This window comes from Pseudophryne corroboree, chromosome 11 (genome assembly GCF_028390025.1).
Source record: "Pseudophryne corroboree isolate aPseCor3 chromosome 11, aPseCor3.hap2, whole genome shotgun sequence".
Lineage (NCBI taxonomy): Eukaryota > Metazoa > Chordata > Amphibia > Anura > Myobatrachidae > Pseudophryne > Pseudophryne corroboree.
The window spans coordinates 167,776,931-167,799,191 of record NC_086454.1 but is presented as its reverse complement, the minus strand read 5'-3'; the positions used below and the strand labels follow the sequence as shown (position 1 = coordinate 167,799,191).

General features: G+C 30.0%; 7 non-coding genes across 7 annotated transcripts; all 7 read right to left on the bottom strand.

Annotated features, from left to right (window-relative positions):
* Positions 1–2,679: 2,679 nt before the first annotated feature.
* Positions 2,680–2,751, bottom strand: TRNAQ-CUG (transfer RNA glutamine (anticodon CUG)). Its single transcript has one exon. It is a non-coding gene; the product is annotated as a tRNA-Gln (tRNA).
* Positions 2,752–6,133: 3,382 nt separating this feature from the next.
* TRNAQ-CUG (transfer RNA glutamine (anticodon CUG)) lies at positions 6,134–6,205 on the bottom strand. Its single transcript has one exon. It is a non-coding gene; the product is annotated as a tRNA-Gln (tRNA).
* Positions 6,206–9,911: 3,706 nt separating this feature from the next.
* TRNAQ-CUG (transfer RNA glutamine (anticodon CUG)) lies at positions 9,912–9,983 on the bottom strand. The gene has a single exon. It is a non-coding gene; the product is annotated as a tRNA-Gln (tRNA).
* A 5,269-nt stretch (positions 9,984–15,252) lies between these two features.
* TRNAQ-CUG (transfer RNA glutamine (anticodon CUG)) lies at positions 15,253–15,324 on the bottom strand. The gene has a single exon. It is a non-coding gene; the product is annotated as a tRNA-Gln (tRNA).
* Positions 15,325–17,141: 1,817 nt separating this feature from the next.
* On the bottom strand, positions 17,142–17,213 carry TRNAQ-CUG (transfer RNA glutamine (anticodon CUG)). The gene has a single exon. It is a non-coding gene; the product is annotated as a tRNA-Gln (tRNA).
* A 1,816-nt stretch (positions 17,214–19,029) lies between these two features.
* On the bottom strand, positions 19,030–19,101 carry TRNAQ-CUG (transfer RNA glutamine (anticodon CUG)). The gene has a single exon. It is a non-coding gene; the product is annotated as a tRNA-Gln (tRNA).
* A 1,659-nt stretch (positions 19,102–20,760) lies between these two features.
* On the bottom strand, positions 20,761–20,832 carry TRNAQ-CUG (transfer RNA glutamine (anticodon CUG)). The gene has a single exon. It is a non-coding gene; the product is annotated as a tRNA-Gln (tRNA).
* Positions 20,833–22,261: the final 1,429 nt, after the last annotated feature.

Genomic DNA, 22,261 nt, shown 5'->3' with positions numbered 1-22,261 from the left:
AGATATGTACTACATTGTATTTACAAATAAAACCATTAGAACCTACCAATTTGTATATACAGATTATTGGTTTCAGAGTCCAGAATTGTTAACAGTATACCATGAAAGCTCATTCATATGGTGTCATGTAAAAAAAAATTCTCACAGTGTAAGATTCTTAGAGGTTACATTTTATTGGAATTATATTACAGATAAACCTGTCTCTCAGTGTGTATGATTCTTAATTTATGCAATTTATAGATATTTTCTTTCTCAGAGATATGAACTGCATAATACTTACAAAAAAACAATAGAACCTACCAAGATGTAAATACAAATCATGGATTCAGAGTCCAAAATGGTTACAAATACACCAGGAAACCTCATTCATGAGGAAGCATTTAAACAGTTTTTATTAGAATGTACTCTCAGAGAAATATAAACTGAACGGTACTTACAAAAAACCAATAGGACCTACCAAGATTTAAATACAGATCACTGGATTCAAAGATCAGAGTGGTTACCAATACACCAAGAAACCTCATTCACGAGGGAGAGCTAAACATTTTTTTCTAAAATGTTAGATTCTTAGAAGACACATTTTATTGCAATTATTGTACATATATTTACATCAACGCTTATTTGGGTTATATAGTAAAATTCATATAATTACATACATTTCTATAACTACCTTTTTTAGCTTTTTGTACATATTTACAAAAATCAGTGATTTAAAAAAATTATTATATGTATGAAAAAGAAAACTTTCTGTCAATCAAGAACTTAAACTGAAGGTACTAAAACCCATCAGGTCTCACTGAGATTTGAACTCGGAACGCTGGATTCAGAGTCCGGAGTGCTAACCATTACACCATGGAACCTCTCTTTTAACACCATATATACAACTTTCTCTTAGAGTGTGAGATCTTATTTTCTACAAGTTACAGGAAAAATAATCAGAGAGATAAGTATTACATTGTATTTACAAAAAAAGCCATTAGGACCTGCCAAATTTTTATACAGATTATAGGTTTCAGAGTCCAGAATTGTTAACAGTACACAATGAAACCTCATTCATATGGTAGCATGTACATTTTTGGTCAGAGTATAAGATTCTTAGTGGATACATTTTATTGGAATTAAATGACAGATAAACCTGTCTCTCAGTGTATAAGATTCTTAATTTATGCAATTTATAGATATTTTCTTTCTCAGAGATATTAACTGTATTGTACTTACAACAAAACCAATAGAACCTACCAAGATGTAAATATAGATCATGGATTCAGAGTCCAAAATGTTTACCAATACACCATGAAACCTCATCCATTAGGGAGCATCTAAATATTTTTATAAGAATGTACTCTCAGAGAGATATGAACTGAATGGTACTTACAAAAAACCATTAGGACCTACCAAGATTTAAATACAGATCACTGTATTCAAAGATCAGAGTGGAGTGGTTACCAATACACCAAGAAACCACATTCATTAGGGAACATCTAAACATATTTTTCTAAAATGTTAGATTCTTAGAAGACACATTTTATTAAAGTTATTGTACATATATTAACATCAATGTTTATTTGGATTACACAGTAAAATTCATATAATTACAAACATTTCTATAACTACCTTTTTTTTAGATTTTAGTACATATTTACAATAATCAGTGATTTTAAAAAAAATGTTTTATATGTTTAAAAAAGAAAAGTTTTTGTCAATCAAGGACTTAAACTGAAGGTACTAAAATGCACCTGGTCCCACCGAGATTTGAACTCAATTTACTGGATTCAGAGTACAGAGTGCTAACCATAACACCATGGAATCTCCCTTCTAATAACACATATAAAACTTTCTCTCAGAGTGTAAGATCTTAATTTCTACAAGATACAGAAATATTAATTCAGAGAGATATGTACTACATTGTATTTACAAATAAAACCATTAGGACCTACCAATTTGTATATACAGATTATTGGTTTCAGAGTCCAGAATTGTTAACAGTACACCATGAAAGCTCATTCATATGGTGGCATGTAAAAATGTTTCTCACAGTGTAAGATTCTTAGAGGTTACATTTTATTGGAATTATATTACAGATAAACCTGTCTCTCAGTGTGTATGATTCTTAATTTATGCAATTTATAGATATTTTCTTTCTCAGAGATATGAACTGCATAATACTTACAAAAAAAACAATAGGACCTACCAAGATGTAAATACAAATCATGGATTCAGAGTCCAAAACGGTTACAAATACACCAGGTAACCTCATTCATGAAAAAGCATTTAAACAGTTTTTTATTAGAATGTACTCTCAGAGAAATATAAACTGAACGGTACTTACAAAAAACCAATAGGATCTACCAAGATTTAAATACAGATCACTGGATTCAAAGATCAGAGTGGTTACCAATACACCAAGAAACCTCATTCACGAGGGAGAGCTAAACATTTTTTTCTAAAATGTTAGATTCTTAGAAGACACATTTTATTGCAATTATTGTACATATATTTACATCAATGCTTATTTGGGTTATATAGTAAAATTCATATAATTACATACATTTCTATAACTACCTTATTTAGCTTTTTGTACATATTTACAAAAATCAGTGATTTAAAAAATTATTATATGTATGAAAAAGAAGACTTTCTGTCAATCAAGAACTTAAACTGAAGGTACTAAACCACATCAGGTCCCACTGAGATTTGAACTCGGAATGCTGGATTCAGAGTCCAGAGTGCTAACCATTACACCATGGAACCTCTCTTTTAATAACACATATACAACTTTCTCTTAGAGTGTGAGATCTTATTTTCTACAAGTGACAGGAATAATAATCAGAGAGATAAGTATTACATTGTATTTACAAAAAAAGCCATTAGGACCTGCCAAATTTTTATACAGATTATAGGTTTCAGAGTCCAGAATTGTTAACAGTACACAATGAAACCTCATTCATATGGTAGCATGTACATTTTTTGTCAGAGTATAAGATTCTTAGTGGATACATTTTATTGGAATTAAATGACAGATAAACCTGTCGCTCAGTGTGTAAGATTCTTAAGTTATGCAATTTATAGATATTTTCTTTCTCAGAGATATGAACTGTATTGTACTTACAAAAAACCAATAGGACCTACCAAGATTTAAATACAGATCACTGTATTCAAAGCTCAGAGTGGAGTGGTTACCAATACACCAAGAAACCACATTCATTAGGGAACATCTAAACATTTTTTTCTAAAATGTTAGATTCTTAGAAGACACATTTTATTGAAGTTATTGTACATATATTAACATCAATGTTTATTTGGATTACACAGTAAAATTCATATAATTACAAACATTTCTATAACTACCTTTTTTAGATTTTAGTACATATTTACAATAATCAGTGATTTTAAAAAAATGTTTTATATGTATAAAAAAGAAAAGTTTTTGTCAATCAAGGACTTAAACTGAAGGTACTAAAATGCACCTGGTCCCACCAAGATTTGAACTCAATTTACTGGATTCAGAGTACAGAGTGCTAACCATAACACCATGGAATCTCCCTTCTAATAACACATATAAAACTTTCTCTCAGAGTGTAAGATCTTAATTTCTACAAGATACAGAAATATTCATTCAGAGAGATATGTACTACATTGTATTTACAAATAAAACCATTAGGACCTACCAATTTGTATATACAGATTATTGGTTTCAGAGTCCAGAATTATTAACCGTACACCATGAAAGCTCATTCATATGGTGGCATGTAAAAAAAATTCTCACAGTGTAAGATTCTTAGAGGTTACATTTTATTGGAATTATATTACAGATAAAACTGTCTCTCAGTGTGTATGATTCTTAATTTATGCAATTTATAGATATTTTCTTTCTCAGAGATATGAACTGCATAATACTTACAAAAAAACAATAAGACCTACCAAGATGTAAATACAAATCATGGATTCAGAGTCCAAAATGGTTACAAATACACCAGGAAACCTCATTCATGAGGAAGCATTTAAACAGTTTTTATAAGAATGTACTCTCAGAGAAATATAAACTGAACGGTACTTACAAAAAACCAATAGGACCTACCAAGATTGAAAAATACAGATCACTGGATTCAAAGATCAGAGTGGTTACCAATACACCAAGAAACCTCATTCACGAGGGAGAGCTAAACATTTTTTTCTTCAATGTTAGATTCTTAGAAGACACATTTTATTGCAATTATTGTACACATCAACGCTTATTTGGGTTATATAGTAAAATTTATATAATTACACACATTTCTATAACTACCTTTTTTAGCTTTTTGTACATATTTACAAAAATCAGTGATTTAAAAAAATTATTATATGTATGAAAAAGAAGACTTTCTGTCAATCAAGAACTTAAACTGAAGGTACTAAAACACATCAGGTCCTACTGAGATTTGAACTTGGAACGCTGGATTCAGAATCAAGAGTGCTAACCATTACACCATGGAACCTCTCTCTTAACACCACATATACAACTTTCTCTTAGAGTGTGAGATCTTATTTTCTACAAGTTACAGGAATAATAATCAGAGAGATAAGTATTACATTGTATTTACAAAAAAAGCCATTAGGACCTGCCAAATTTTTATACAGATTATAGGTTTCAGAGTCCAGAATTGTTAACAGTACACAATGAAACCTCATTCATATGGTAGCATGTACATTTTTTGTCAGAGTATAAGATTCTTAGTGGATACATTTTATTGGAATTAAATGACAGATAAACCTGTCTCTCAGTGTGTAAGATTCTTAAGTTATGCAATTTATAGATATTTTCTTTCTCAGAGATATGAACTGTATTGTACTTACAAAAAACCAATAGGACCTACCAAGATTTAAATACAGATCACTGTATTCAAAGCTCAGAGTGGAGTGGTTACCAATACACCAAGAAACCACATTCATAAGGGAACATCTATACATTTTTTTCTAAAATGTTAGATTCTTAGAAGACACATTTTATTGAAGTTATTGTACATATATTAACATCAATGCTTATTTGGATTACACAGTAAAATTCATATAATTACAAACATTTCTATAACTACCTTTTTTAGATTTTAGTACATATTACAATAATCAGTGATTTTAAAAAAATGTTTTATATGTATAAAAAAGAAAAGTTTTTGTCAATCAAGGACTTAAACTGAAGGTACTAAAATGCACATGGTCCCACCAAGATTTGAACTCAATTTACTGGATTCAGAGTACAGAGTGCTAACCATAACACCATGGAATCTCCCTTCTAATAACACATATAAAACTTTCTCTCAGAGTGTAAGATCTTAATTTCTACAAGATACAGAAATATTCATTCAGAGAGATATGTACTACATTGTATTTACAAATAAAACCATTAGGACCTACCAATTTGTATATACAGATTATTGGTTTCAGAGTCCAGAATTGTTAACAGTATACCATGAAAGCTCATTCATATGGTGTCATGTAAAAAAAAATTCTCACAGTGTAAGATTCTTAGAGGTTACATTTTATTGGAATTATATTACAGATAAACCTGTCTCTCAGTGTGTATGATTCTTAATTTATGCAATTTATAGATATTTTCTTTCTCAGAGATATGAACTGCATAATACTTACAAAAAAACAATAGGACCTACCAAGATGTAAATACAAATCATGGATTCAGAGTCCAAAATGGTTACAAATACACCAGGAAACCTCATTCATGAGGAAGCATTTAAACAGTTTTTATTAGAATGTACTCTCAGAGAAATATAAACTGAACGGTACTTACAAAAAACCAATAGGACCTACCAAGATTTAAATACAGATCACTGGATTCAAAGATCAGAGTGGTTACCAATACACCAAGAAACCTCATTCACGAGGGAGAGCTAAACATTTTTTTCTAAAATGTTAGATTCTTAGAAGACACATTTTATTGCAATTATTGTACATATATTTACATCAACGCTTATTTGGGTTAAATAGTAAAATTCATATAATTACATACATTTCTATAACTACCTTTTTTAGCTTTTTGTACATATTTACAAAAATCAGTGATTTAAAAAAATTATTATATGTATGAAAAAGAAGACTTTCTGTCAATCAAGAACTTAAACTGAAGGTACTAAAACACATCAGGTCCCACTGAGATTTGAACTCGGAACGCTGGATTCAGAGTCCGGAGTGCTAACCATTACACCATGGAACCTCTCTTTTAACACCCCATATACAACTTTCTCTTAGAGTGTGAGATCTTATTTTCTACAAGTTACAGGAAAAATAATCAGAGAGATAAGTATTACATTGTATTTACAAAAAAAGCCATTAGGACCTACCAAATTTTTATACATATTATAGGTTTCAGAGTCCAGAATTGTTAACAGTACACAATGAAACCTCATTCATATGGTAGCATGTACATTTTTGGTCAGAGTATAAGATTCTTAGTGGATACATTTTATTGGAATTAAATGACAGATAAACCTGTCTCTCAGTGTGTAAGATTCTTAATTTATGCAATTTATAGATATTTTCTTTCTCAGAGATATTAACTGTATTGTACTTACAACAAAACCAATAGAACCTACCAAGATGTAAATATAGATCATGGATTCAGAGTCCAAAATGTTTACCAATACACCATGAAACCTCATCCATTACTGAGCATCTTAAAATTTTTATAAGAATGTACTCTCAGAGAGATATGAACTGAATGGTACTTACAAAAAACCATTAGGACCTACCAAGATTTAAATACAGATCACTGTATGCAAAGATCAGAGTGGAGTGGTTACCAATACACCAAGAAACCACATTCATTAGGGAACATCTAAACATATTTTCTAAAATGTTAGATTCTTAGAAGACACATTTTATTGAAGTTATTGTACATATATTAACATCAATGTTTATTTGGATTACACAGTAAAATTCATATAATTACAAACATTTCTATAACTACCTTTTTTTAGATTTTAGTACATATTTACAATAATCAGTGATTTAAAAAAATGTTTTATATGTTTAAAAAAGAAAAGTTTTTGTCAATCAAGGACTTAAACTGAAGGTACTAAAATGCACCTGGTCCCACCGAGATTTGAACTCAATTTACTGGATTCAGAGTACAGAGTGCTAACCATAACACCATGGAATCTCCCTTCTAATAACACATATAAAACTTTCTCTTAGAGTGTAAGATCTTAATTTCTACAAGATACAGAAATATTCATTCAGAGAGATATGTACTACATTGTATTTACAAATAAAACCATTAGAACCTACCAATTTGTATATACAGATTATTGGTTTCAGAGTCCAGAATTGTTAACAGTATACCATGAAAGCTCATTCATATGGTGTCATGTAAAAAAAAATTCTCACAGTGTAAGATTCTTAGAGGTTACATTTTATTGGAATTATATTACAGATAAACCTGTCTCTCAGTGTGTATGATTCTTAATTTATGCAATTTATAGATATTTTCTTTCTCAGAGATATGAACTGCATAATACTTACAAAAAAACAATAGAACCTACCAAGATGTAAATACAAATCATGGATTCAGAGTCCAAAATGGTTACAAATACACCAGGAAACCTCATTCATGAGGAAGCATTTAAACAGTTTTTATTAGAATGTACTCTCAGAGAAATATAAACTGAACGGTACTTACAAAAAACCAATAGGACCTACCAAGATTTAAATACAGATCACTGGATTCAAAGATCAGAGTGGTTACCAATACACCAAGAAACCTCATTCACGAGGGAGAGCTAAACATTTTTTTCTAAAATGTTAGATTCTTAGAAGACACATTTTATTGCAATTATTGTACATATATTTACATCAACGCTTATTTGGGTTATATAGTAAAATTCATATAATTACATACATTTCTATAACTACCTTTTTTAGCTTTTTGTACATATTTACAAAAATCAGTGATTTAAAAAAATTATTATATGTATGAAAAAGAAAACTTTCTGTCAATCAAGAACTTAAACTGAAGGTACTAAAACCCATCAGGTCTCACTGAGATTTGAACTCGGAACGCTGGATTCAGAGTCCGGAGTGCTAACCATTACACCATGGAACCTCTCTTTTAACACCACATATACAACTTTCTCTTAGAGTGTGAGATCTTATTTTCTACAAGTTACAGGAAAAATAATCAGAGAGATAAGTATTACATTGTATTTACAAAAAAAGCCATTAGGACCTGCCAAATTTTTATACAGATTATAGGTTTCAGAGTCCAGAATTGTTAACAGTACACAATGAAACCTCATTCATATGGTAGCATGTACATTTTTGGTCAGAGTATAAGATTCTTAGTGGATACATTTTATTGGAATTAAATGACAGATAAACCTGTCTCTCAGTGTATAAGATTCTTAATTTATGCAATTTATAGATATTTTCTTTCTCAGAGATATTAACTGTATTGTACTTACAACAAAACCAATAGAACCTACCAAGATGTAAATATAGATCATGGATTCAGAGTCCAAAATGTTTACCAATACACCATGAAACCTCATCCATTAGGGAGCATCTAAATATTTTTATAGAAATGTACTCTCAGAGAGATATGAACTGAATGGTACTTACAAAAAACCATTAGGACCTACCAAGATTTAAATACAGATCACTGTATTCAAAGATCAGAGTGGAGTGGTTACCAATACACCAAGAAACCACATTCATTAGGGAACATCTAAACATATTTTTCTAAAATGTTAGATTCTTAGAAGACACATTTTATTAAAGTTATTGTACATATATTAACATCAATGTTTATTTGGATTACACAGTAAAATTCATATAATTACAAACATTTCTATAACTACCTTTTTTTTAGATTTTAGTACATATTTACAATAATCAGTGATTTTAAAAAAAATGTTTTATATGTTTAAAAAAGAAAAGTTTTTGTCAATCAAGGACTTAAACTGAAGGTACTAAAATGCACCTGGTCCCACTGAGATTTGAACTCAATTTACTGGATTCAGAGTACAGAGTGCTAACCATAACACCATGGAATCTCCCTTCTAATAACACATATAAAACTTTCTCTCAGAGTGTAAGATCTTAATTTCTACAAGATACAGAAATATTAATTCAGAGAGATATGTACTACATTGTATTTACAAATAAAACCATTAGGACCTACCAATTTGTATATACAGATTATTGGTTTCAGAGTCCAGAATTGTTAACAGTACACCATGAAAGCTCATTCATATGGTGGCATGTAAAAATGTTTCTCACAGTGTAAGATTCTTAGAGGTTACATTTTATTGGAATTATATTACAGATAAACCTGTCTCTCAGTGTGTATGATTCTTAATTTATGCAATTTATAGATATTTTCTTTCTCAGAGATATGAACTGCATAATACTTACAAAAAAAACAATAGGACCTACCAAGATGTAAATACAAATCATGGATTCAGAGTCCAAAACGGTTACAAATACACCAGGTAACCTCATTCATGAAAAAGCATTTAAACAGTTTTTTATTAGAATGTACTCTCAGAGAAATATAAACTGAACGGTACTTACAAAAAACCAATAGGATCTACCAAGATTTAAATACAGATCACTGGATTCAAAGATCAGAGTGGTTACCAATACACCAAGAAACCTCATTCACGAGGGAGAGCTAAACATTTTTTTCTAAAATGTTAGATTCTTAGAAGACACATTTTATTGCAATTATTGTACATATATTTACATCAATGCTTATTTGGGTTATATAGTAAAATTCATATAATTACATACATTTCTATAACTACCTTATTTAGCTTTTTGTACATATTTACAAAAATCAGTGATTTAAAAAATTATTATATGTATGAAAAAGAAGACTTTCTGTCAATCAAGAACTTAAACTGAAGGTACTAAACCACATCAGGTCCCACTGAGATTTGAACTCGGAATGCTGGATTCAGAGTCCAGAGTGCTAACCATTACACCATGGAACCTCTCTTTTAATAACACATATACAACTTTCTCTTAGAGTGTGAGATCTTATTTTCTACAAGTTACAGGAATAATAATCAGAGAGATAAGTATTACATTGTATTTACAAAAAAAGCCATTAGGACCTGCCAAATTTTTATACAGATTATAGGTTTCAGAGTCCAGAATTGTTAACAGTACACAATGAAACCTCATTCATATGGTAGCATGTACATTTTTTGTCAGAGTATAAGATTCTTAGTGGATACATTTTATTGGAATTAAATGACAGATAAACCTGTCGCTCAGTGTGTAAGATTCTTAAGTTATGCAATTTATAGATATTTTCTTTCTCAGAGATATGAACTGTATTGTACTTACAAAAAACCAATAGGACCTACCAAGATTTAAATACAGATCACTGTATTCAAAGCTCAGAGTGGAGTGGTTACCAATACACCAAGAAACCACATTCATTAGGGAACATCTAAACATTTTTTTCTAAAATGTTAGATTCTTAGAAGACACATTTTATTGAAGTTATTGTACATATATTAACATCAATGTTTATTTGGATTACACAGTAAAATTCATATAATTACAAACATTTCTATAACTACCTTTTTTAGATTTTAGTACATATTTACAATAATCAGTGATTTTAAAAAAATGTTTTATATGTATAAAAAAGAAAAGTTTTTGTCAATCAAGGACTTAAACTGAAGGTACTAAAATGCACCTGGTCCCACCAAGATTTGAACTCAATTTACTGGATTCAGAGTACAGAGTGCTAACCATAACACCATGGAATCTCCCTTCTAATAACACATATAAAACTTTCTCTCAGAGTGTAAGATCTTAATTTCTACAAGATACAGAAATATTCATTCAGAGAGATATGTACTACATTGTATTTACAAATAAAACCATTAGGACCTACCAATTTGTATATACAGATTATTGGTTTCAGAGTCCAGAATTATTAACCGTACACCATGAAAGCTCATTCATATGGTGGCATGTAAAAAAAATTCTCACAGTGTAAGATTCTTAGAGGTTACATTTTCTTGGAATTATATTACAGATAAAACTGTCTCTCAGTGTGTATGATTCTTAATTTATGCAATTTATAGATATTTTCTTTCTCAGAGATATGAACTGCATAATACTTACAAAAAAACAATAAGACCTACCAAGATGTAAATACAAATCATGGATTCAGAGTCCAAAATGGTTACAAATACACCAGGAAACCTCATTCATGAGGAAGCATTTAAACAGTTTTTATAAGAATGTACTCTCAGAGAAATATAAACTGAACGGTACTTACAAAAAACCAATAGGACCTACCAAGATTGAAAAATACAGATCACTGGATTCAAAGATCAGAGTGGTTACCAATACACCAAGAAACCTCATTCACGAGGGAGAGCTAAACATTTTTTTCTTCAATGTTAGATTCTTAGAAGACACATTTTATTGCAATTATTGTACACATCAACGCTTATTTGGGTTATATAGTAAAATTTATATAATTACACACATTTCTATAACTACCTTTTTTAGCTTTTTGTACATATTTACAAAAATCAGTGATTTAAAAAAATTATTATATGTATGAAAAAGAAGACTTTCTGTCAATCAAGAACTTAAACTGAAGGTACTAAAACACATCAGGTCCTACTGAGATTTGAACTTGGAACGCTGGATTCAGAATCAAGAGTGCTAACCATTACACCATGGAACCTCTCTCTTAACACCACATATACAACTTTCTCTTAGAGTGTGAGATCTTATTTTCTACAAGTTACAGGAATAATAATCAGAGAGATAAGTATTACATTGTATTTACAAAAAAAGCCATTAGGACCTGCCAAATTTTTATACAGATTATAGGTTTCAGAGTCCAGAATTGTTAACAGTACACAATGAAACCTCATTCATATGGTAGCATGTACATTTTTTGTCAGAGTATAAGATTCTTAGTGGATACATTTTATTGGAATTAAATGACAGATAAACCTGTCTCTCAGTGTGTAAGATTCTTAAGTTATGCAATTTATAGATATTTTCTTTCTCAGAGATATGAACTGTATTGTACTTACAAAAAACCAATAGGACCTACCAAGATTTAAATACAGATCACTGTATTCAAAGCTCAGAGTGGAGTGGTTACCAATACACCAAGAAACCACATTCATAAGGGAACATCTATACATTTTTTTCTAAAATGTTAGATTCTTAGAAGACACATTTTATTGAAGTTATTGTACATATATTAACATCAATGCTTATTTGGATTACACAGTAAAATTCATATAATTACAAACATTTCTATAACTACCTTTTTTAGATTTTAGTACATATTACAATAATCAGTGATTTTAAAAAAATGTTTTATATGTATAAAAAAGAAAAGTTTTTGTCAATCAAGGACTTAAACTGAAGGTACTAAAATGCACATGGTCCCACCAAGATTTGAACTCAATTTACTGGATTCAGAGTACAGAGTGCTAACCATAACACCATGGAATCTCCCTTCTAATAACACATATAAAACTTTCTCTCAGAGTGTAAGATCTTAATTTCTACAAGATACAGAAATATTCATTCAGAGAGATATGTACTACATTGTATTTACAAATAAAACCATTAGGACCTACCAATTTGTATATACAGATTATTGGTTTCAGAGTCCAGAATTGTTAACAGTATACCATGAAAGCTCATTCATATGGTGTCATGTAAAAAAAAATTCTCACAGTGTAAGATTCTTAGAGGTTACATTTTATTGGAATTATATTACAGATAAACCTTTCTCTCAGTGTGTATGATTCTTAATTTATGCAATTTATAGATATTTTCTTTCTCAGAGATATGAACTTCATAATACTTACAAAAAAACAATAGGACCTACCAAGATGTAAATACAAATCATGGATTCAGAGTCGAAAATGGTTACAAATACACCAGGAAACCTCATTCATGAGGAAGCATTTAAACAGTTTTTATTAGAATGTACTCTCAGAGAAATATAAACTGAACGGTACTTACAAAAAACCAATAGGACCTACCAAGATTTAAATACAGATCACTGGATTCAAAGATCAGAGTGGTTACCAATACACCAAGAAACCTCATTCACGAGGGAGAGCTAAACATTTTTTTCTAAAATGTTAGATTCTTAGAAGACACATTTTATTGCAATTATTGTACATATATTTACATCAACGCTTATTTGGGTTAAATAGTAAAATTCATATAATTACATACATTTCTATAACTACCTTTTTTAGCTTTTTGTACATATTTACAAAAATCAGTGATTTAAAAAAATTATTATATGTATGAAAAAGAAGACTTTCTGTCAATCAAGAACTTAAACTGAAGGTACTAAAACACATCAGGTCCCACTGAGATTTGAATTCGGAACGCTGGATTCAGAGTCCGGAGTGCTAACCATTACACCATGGAACCTCTCTTTTAACACCCCATATACAACTTTCTCTTAGAGTGTGAGATCTTATTTTCTACAAGTTACAGGAAAAATAATCAGAGAGATAAGTATTACATTGTATTTACAAAAAAAGCCATTAGGACCTACCAAATTTTTATACATATTATAGGTTTCAGAGTCCAGAATTGTTAACAGTACACAATGAAACCTCATTCATATGGTAGCATGTACATTTTTGGTCAGAGTATAAGATTCTTAGTGGATACATTTTATTGGAATTAAATGACAGATAAACCTGTCTCTCAGTGTGTAAGATTCTTAATTTATGCAATTTATAGATATTTTCTTTCTCAGAGATATTAACTGTATTGTACTTACAACAAAACCAATAGAACCTACCAAGATGTAAATATAGATCATGGATTCAGAGTCCAAAATGTTTACCAATACACCATGAAACCTCATCCATTAGGGAGCATCTAAATATTTTTATAAGAATGTACTCTCAGAGAGATATGAACTGAATGGTACTTACAAAAAACCATTAGGACCTACCAAGATTTAAATACAGATCACTGTATGCAAAGATCAGAGTGGAGTGGTTACCAATACACCAAGAAACCACATTCATTAGGGAACATCTAAACATATTTTCTAAAATGTTAGATTCTTAGAAGACACATTTTATTGAAGTTATTGTACATATATTAACATCAATGTTTATTTGGATTACACAGTAAAATTCATATAATTACAAACATTTCTATAACTACCTTTTTTTAGATTTTAGTACATATTTACAATAATCAGTGATTTAAAAAAATGTTTTATATGTTTAAAAAAGAAAAGTTTTTGTCAATCAAGGACTTAAACTGAAGGTACTAAAATGCACCTGGTCCCACCGAGATTTGAACTCAATTTACTGGATTCAGAGTACAGAGTGCTAACCTTAACACCATGGAATCTCCCTTCTAATAACACATATAAAACTTTCTCTCAGAGTGTAAGATCTTAATTTCTACAAGATACAGAAATATTCATTCAGAGAGATATGTACTACATTGTATTTACAAATAAAACCATTAGGACCTACCAATTTGTATATACAGATTATTGGTTTCAGAGTCCAGAATTGTTAACAGTACACCATGAAAGCTCATTCATATGGTGGCATGTAAAAATTTTTCTCACAGTGTAAGATTCTTAGAGGTTACATTTTATTGGAATTATATTACAGATAAACCTGTGTCTCAGTGTGTATGATTCTTAATTTATGCAATTTATAGATATTTTCTTTCTCAGAGATATGAACTGCATAATACTTACAAAAAAAACAATAGGACCTGCCAAGATGTAAATACAAATCATGGATTCAGAGTCCAAAATGGTTACAAATACACCAGGAAACCTCATTCATGAGGAAGCATTTAAACAGTTTTTATTAGAATGTACTCTCAGAGAAATATAAACTGAACGGTACTTACAAAAAACCAATAGGACCTACCAAGATTTAAATACAGATCACTGGATTCAAAGATCAGAGTGGTTACCAATACAGCAAGAAACCTCATTCACGAGGGAGAGCTAAACATTTTTTTCTAAAATGTTAGATTCTTAGAAGACACATTTTATTGCAATTATTGTACATATATTTACATCAACGCTTATTTGGGTTATATAGTAAAATTCATATAATTACATACATTTCTATAACTACCTTTTTTAGCTTTTTGTACATATTTACAAAAATCAGTGATTTAAAAAAATTATTATATGTATGAAAAAGAAGACTTTCTGTCAATCAAGAACTTAAACTGAAGGTACTAAAACACATCAGATCCCACTGAGATTTGAACTCAGATAGCTGGATTCAGAGTCCAGAGTGCTAACCATTACACCATGGAACCTCTCTTCTAACACCACATATACAACTTTCTCTTAGAGTGTGAGATCTTATTTTCTACAAGTTACAGGAATAATAATCAGAGAGATAAGTATTACATTGTATTTACAAAAAAAAGCCATTAGGACCTACCAAATTTTTATACAGATTATAGGTTTCAGAGTCCAGAATTGTTAACAGTACACAATGAAACCTCATTCATATGGTAGCATGTACATTTTTGGTCAGAGTATAAGATTCTTAGTGGATACATTTTATTGGAATTAAATGACAGATAAACCTGTCTCTCAGTGTGTAAGATTCTTAATTTATGCAATTTATAGATATTTTCTTTCTCAGAGATATTAACTGTATTGTACTTACAACAAAACCAATATAACCTACCAAGATGTAAATATAGATCATGGATTCAGAGTCCAAAATGTTTACCAATACACCATGAAACCTCATCCATTAGGGAGCATCTGAATATTTTAATAAGAATGTACTCTCAGAGAGATATGAACTGAATGGTACTTACAAAAAACCAATAGGACCTACCAAGATTTAAATACAGATCACTGTATTCAAAGCTCAGAGTGGAGTGGTTACCAATACACCAAGAAACCACATTCATTAGGGAACATCTAAACATTTTTTTCTAAAATGTTAGATTCTTAGAAGACACATTTTATTGAAGTTATTGTACATATATTAACATCAATGCTTATTTGGATTACACAGTAAAATTCATATAATTACAAACATTTCTATAACTACCTTTTTTAGATTTTAGTACATATTTACAATAATTAGTGATTTTAAAAAAATGTATTATATGTATAAAAAATAAAATTTTTTGTCAATCAAGGACTTAAACTGAAGGTACTAAAATGCACCTGGTCCCACCAAGATTTGAACTCAATTTACTGGATTCAGAGTACAGAGTGTTAACCATAACACCATGGAATCTCCCTTCTAATAACACATATAAAACTTTCTCTCAGAGTGTAAGATCTTAATTTCTACAAGATACAGAAATATTCATTCAGAGAGATATGTACTACATTGTATTTACAAATAAAACCATTAGGACCTACCAATTTGTATATACAGATTATTGGTTTCAGAGTCCAGAATTGTTAACAGTATACCATGAAAGCTCATTCATATGGTGTCATGTAAAAAAAAATTAAACACAGTGTAAGATTCTTAGAGGTTACATTTTATTGGAATTATATTACAGATAAACCTGTCTCTCAGTGTGTATGATTCTTAATTTATGCAATTTATAGATATTTTCTTTCTCAGAGATATGAACTGCATACTACTTGCAAAAAACAATAGGACCTACCAAGATGTAAATACAAATCATGGATTCAGAGTCCAAAATGGTTACAAATACACCAGGAAACCTCATTCATGAGGAAGCATTTAAACAGTTTTTATTAGAATGTACTCTCAGAGAAATATAAACTGAACGGTACTTACAAAAAACCAATAGGACCTACCAAGATTTAAATACAGATCACTGGATTCAAAGATCAGAGTGGTTACCAATACACCAAGAAACCTCATTCACGAGGGAGAGCTAAACATTTTTTTCTAAAATGTTAGATTCTTAGAAGACACATTTTATTGCAATTATTGTACATATATTTACATCAACGCTTATTTGGGTTAAATAGTAAAATTCATATAATTACATACATTTCTATAACTACCTTTTTTAGCTTTTTGTACATATTTACAAAAATCAGTGATTTAAAAAAATTATTATATGTATGAAAAAGAAGACTTTCTGTCAATCAAGAACTTAAACTGAAGGTACTAAAACACATCAGGTCCCACTGAGATTTGAACTCGGAACGCTGGATTCAGAGTCCGGAGTGCTAACCATTACACCATGGAACCTCTCTTTTAACTCCCCATATACAACTTTCTCTTAGAGTGTGAGATCTTATTTTCTACAAGTTACAGGAAAAATAATCAGAGAGATAAGTATTACATTGTATTTACAAAAAAAGCCATTAGGACCTACCAAATTTTTATACAGATTATAGGTTTCAGAGTCCAGAATTGTTAACAGTACACGATGAAACCTCATTCATATGGTAGCATGTACATTTTTGGTCAGAGTATAAGATTCTTAGTGGATACATTTTATTGGAATTAAATGACAGATAAACCTGTCTCTCAGTGTGTAAGATTCTTAATTTATGCAATTTATAGATATTTTCTTTCTCAGAGATATTAACTGTATTGTACTTACAACAAAACCAATAGAACCTACCAAGATGTAAATATAGATCATGGATTCAGAGTCCAAAATGTTTACCAATACACCATGAAACCTCATCCATTAGGGAGCATCTAAATATTTTTATAAGAATGTACTCTCAGAGAGATATGAACTGAATGGTACTTACAAAAAACCATTAGGACCTACCAAGATTTAAATACAGATCACTGTATTCAAAGATCAGAGTGGAGTGGTTACCAATACACCAAGAAACCACATTCATTAGGGAACATCTAAACATATTTTTCTAAAATGTTAGATTCTTAGAAGACACATTTTATTGAAGTTATTGTACATATATTAACATCAATGTTTATTTGGATTACACAGTAAAATTCATATAATTACAAACATTTCTATAACTACCTTTTTTTAGATTTTAGTACATATTTACAATAATCAGTGATTTAAAAAAATGTTTTATATGTTTAAAAAAGAAAAGTTTTTGTCAATCAAGGACTTAAACTGAAGGTACTAAAATGCACCTGGTCCCACCGAGATTTGAACTCAATTTACTGGATTCAGAGTACAGAGTGCTAACCATAACACCATGGAATCTCCCTTCTAATAACACATATAAAACTTTCTCTCAGAGTGTAAGATCTTAATTTCTACAAGATACAGAAATATTCATTCAGAGAGATATGTACTACATTGTATTTACAAATAAAACCATTAGGACCTACCAATTTGTATATACAGATTATTGGTTTCAGAGTCCAGAATTGTTAACAGTACACCATGAAAGCTCATTCATATGGTGGCATGTAAAAAATTTTCTCACAGTGTAAGATTCTTAGAGGTTACATTTTATTGGAATTATATTACAGATAAACCTGTGTCTCAGTGTGTATGATTCTTAATTTATGCAATTTATAGATATTTTCTTTCTCAGAGATATGAACTGCATAATACTTACAAAAAAAACAATAGGACCTGCCAAGATGTAAATACAAATCATGGATTCAGAGTCCAAAATGGTTACAAATACACCAGGAAACCTCATTCATGAGGAAGCATTTAAACAGTTTTTATTAGAATGTACTCTCAGAGAAATATAAACTGAACGGTACTGACAAAAAACCAATAGGACCTACCAAGATTTAAATACAGATCACTGGATTCAAAGATCAGAGTGGTTACCAATACAGCAAGAAACCTCATTCACGAGGGAGAGCTAAACATTTTTTTCTAAAATGTTAGATTCTTAGAAGACACATTTTATTGCAATTATTGTACATATATTTACATCAACGCTTATTTGGGTTATATAGTAAAATTCATATAATTACATACATTTCTATAACTACCTTTTTTAGCTTTTTGTACATATTTACAAAAATCAGTGATTTAAAAAAATTATTATATGTATGAAAAAGAAGACTTTCTGTCAATCAAGAACTTAAACTGAAGGTACTGAAACACATCAGATCCCACTGAGATTTGAACTCAGATCGCTGGATTCAGAGTCCAGAATGCTAACCATTACACCATGGAACCTCTCTTCTAACACCACATATACAACTTTCTCTTAGAGTGTGAGATCTTATTTTCTACAAGTGACAGGAATAATAATCAGAGAGATAAGTATTACATTGTATTTACAAAAAAAGCCATTAGGACCTACCAAATTTTTATACAGATTATAGGTTTCAGAGTCCAGAATTGTTAACAGTACCCAATTAAACCTCATTCATATGGTAGAATGTACATTTTTTGTCAGAGTATAAGATTCTTAGTGGATACATTTTATTGGAATTAAATGACAGATAAACCTGTCGCTCAGTGTGTAAGATTCTTAAGTTATGCAATTTATAGATATTTTCTTTCTCAGAGATATGAACTGTATTGTACTTACAAAAAACCAATAGGACCTACCAAGATTTAAATACTGATCACTGTATTCAAACCTCAGAGTGGAGTGGTTACCAATACACCAAGAAACCACATTCATTAGGGAACATCTAAACATTTTTTTCTAAAATGTTAGATTCTTAGAAGACACATTTTATTGAAGTTATTGTACATATATTAACATCAATGCTTATTTGGATTACACAGTAAAATTCATATAATTACAAACATTTCTATAACTACCTTTTTTAGATTTTAGTACATATTTACAATAATCAGTGATTTTAAAAAAATGTTTTATATGTATAAAAAAGAAAAGTTTTTGTCAATCAAGGACTTAAACTGAAGGTACTAAAATGCACCTGGTCCCACCAAGATTTGAACTCAATTTACTGGATTCAGAGTACAGAGTGCTAACCATAACACCATGGAATCTCCTTTCTAATAACACATATAAAACTTTCTCTCAGAGTGTAAGATCTTAATTTCTACAAGATACAGAAATATTAATTCAGAGAGATATGTACTACATTGTATTTACAAATAAAACCATTAGGACCTACCAATTTGTATATACAGATTATTGGTTTCAGAGTCCAGAATTGTTAACAGTATACCATGAAAGCTCATTCATATGGTGTCATGTAAAAAAAAATTCTCACAGAGTAAGATTCTTAGAGGTTACATTTTATTGGAATTATATTACAGATAAACCTGTCTCTCAGTGTGTATGATTCTTAATTTATGCAATTTATAGATATTTTCTTTCTCAGAGATATGAACTGCATAATACTTACAAAAAAACAATAGGACCTACCAAGATGTAAATACAAATCATGGATTCAGAGTCCAAAATGGTTACAAATACACCAGGAAACCTCATTCATGAGGAAGCATTTAAACAGTTTTTATTAGAATGTACTCTCAGAGAAATATAAACTGAACGGTACTTACAAAAAACCAATAGGACCTACCAAGATTTAAATACAGATCACTGGATTCAAAGATCAGAGTGGTTACCAATACACCAAGAAACCTCATTCACGAGGGAGAGCTAAACATTTTTTTCTAAAATGTTAGATTCTTAGAAGACACATTTTATTGCAATTATTGTACATATATTTACATCAACGCTTATTTGGGTTATATAGTAAAATTCATATAATTACATACATTTCTATAACTACCTTTTTTAGCTTTTTGTACATATTTACAAAAATCAGTGATTTAAAAAAATTATTATATGTATGAAAAAGAAGACTTTCTGTCAATCAAGAACTTAAACTGAAGGTACTAGAACACATCAGGTCCCACTGAGATTTGAACTCGGAACGCTGGATTCAGAGTCCGGAGTGCTAACCATTACACCATGGAACCTCTCTTTTGACACCACATATACAACTTTCTCTTAGAGTGTGAGATCTTATTTTCTACAAGTTACAGGAATAATAATCAGAGAGATAAGTATTACATTGTATTTACAAAAAAAGCCATTAGGACCTACCAAATTTTTATACAGATTATAGGTTTCAGAGTCCAGAATTGTTAACAGTACACAATGAAACCTCATTCATATGGTAGCATGTACATTTTTGGTCAGAGTATAAGATTCTTAGTGGATACATTTTATTGGAATTAAATGACACATAAACCTGTCTCTCAGTGTGTAAGATTCTTAATTTATGCAATTTATAGATATTTTCTTTCTCAGAGATATTAACTGTATTGTACTTACAACAAAACCAATATAACCTACCAAGATGTAAATATAGATCATGGATTCAGAGTCCAAAATGTTTACCAATACACCATGAAACCTCATCCATTAGGGAGCATCTGAATATTTTAATAAGAATGTACTCTCAGAGAGATATGAACTGAATGGTACTTACAAAAAACCAATAGGACCTACCAAGATTTAAATACAGATCACTGTATTCAAAGCTCAGAGTGGAGTGGTTACCAATACACCAAGAAACCACATTCATTAGGGAACATCTAAACATTTTTTTCTAAAATGTTAGATTCTTAGAAGACACATTTTATTGAAGTTATTGTACATATATTAACATCAATGCTTATTTGGATTACACAGTAAAATTCATATAATTACAAACATTTCTATAACTACCTTTTTTAGATTTTAGTACATATTTACAATAATTAGTGATTTTAAAAAAATGTATTATATGTATAAAAAATAAATTTTTTTGTCAATCAAGGACTTAAACTGAAGGTACTAAAATGCACCTGGTCCCACCAAGATTTGAACTCAATTTACTGGATTCAGAGTACAGAGTGTTAACCATAACACCATGGAATCTCCCTTCTAATAACACATATAAAACTTTCTCTCAGAGTGTAAGATCTTAATTTCTTCAAGATACAGAAATATTCATTCAGAGAGATATGTACTACATTGTATTTACAAATAAAACCATTAGGACCTACCAATTTGTATATACAGATTATTGGTTTCAGAGTCCAGAATTGTTAACAGTATACCATGAAAGCTCATTCATATGGTGTCATGTAAAAAAAAATTCTCACAGTGTAAGATTCTTAGAGGTTACATTTTATTGGAATTATATTACAGATAAACCTGTCTCTCAGTGTGTATGATTCTTAATTTATGCAATTTATAGATATTTTCTTTCTCAGAGATATGAACTGCATACTACTTGCAAAAAACAATAGGACCTACCAAGATGTAAATACAAATCATGGATTCAGAGTCCAAAATGGTTACAAATACACCAGGAAACCTCATTCATGAGGAAGCATTTAAACAGTTTTTATTAGAATG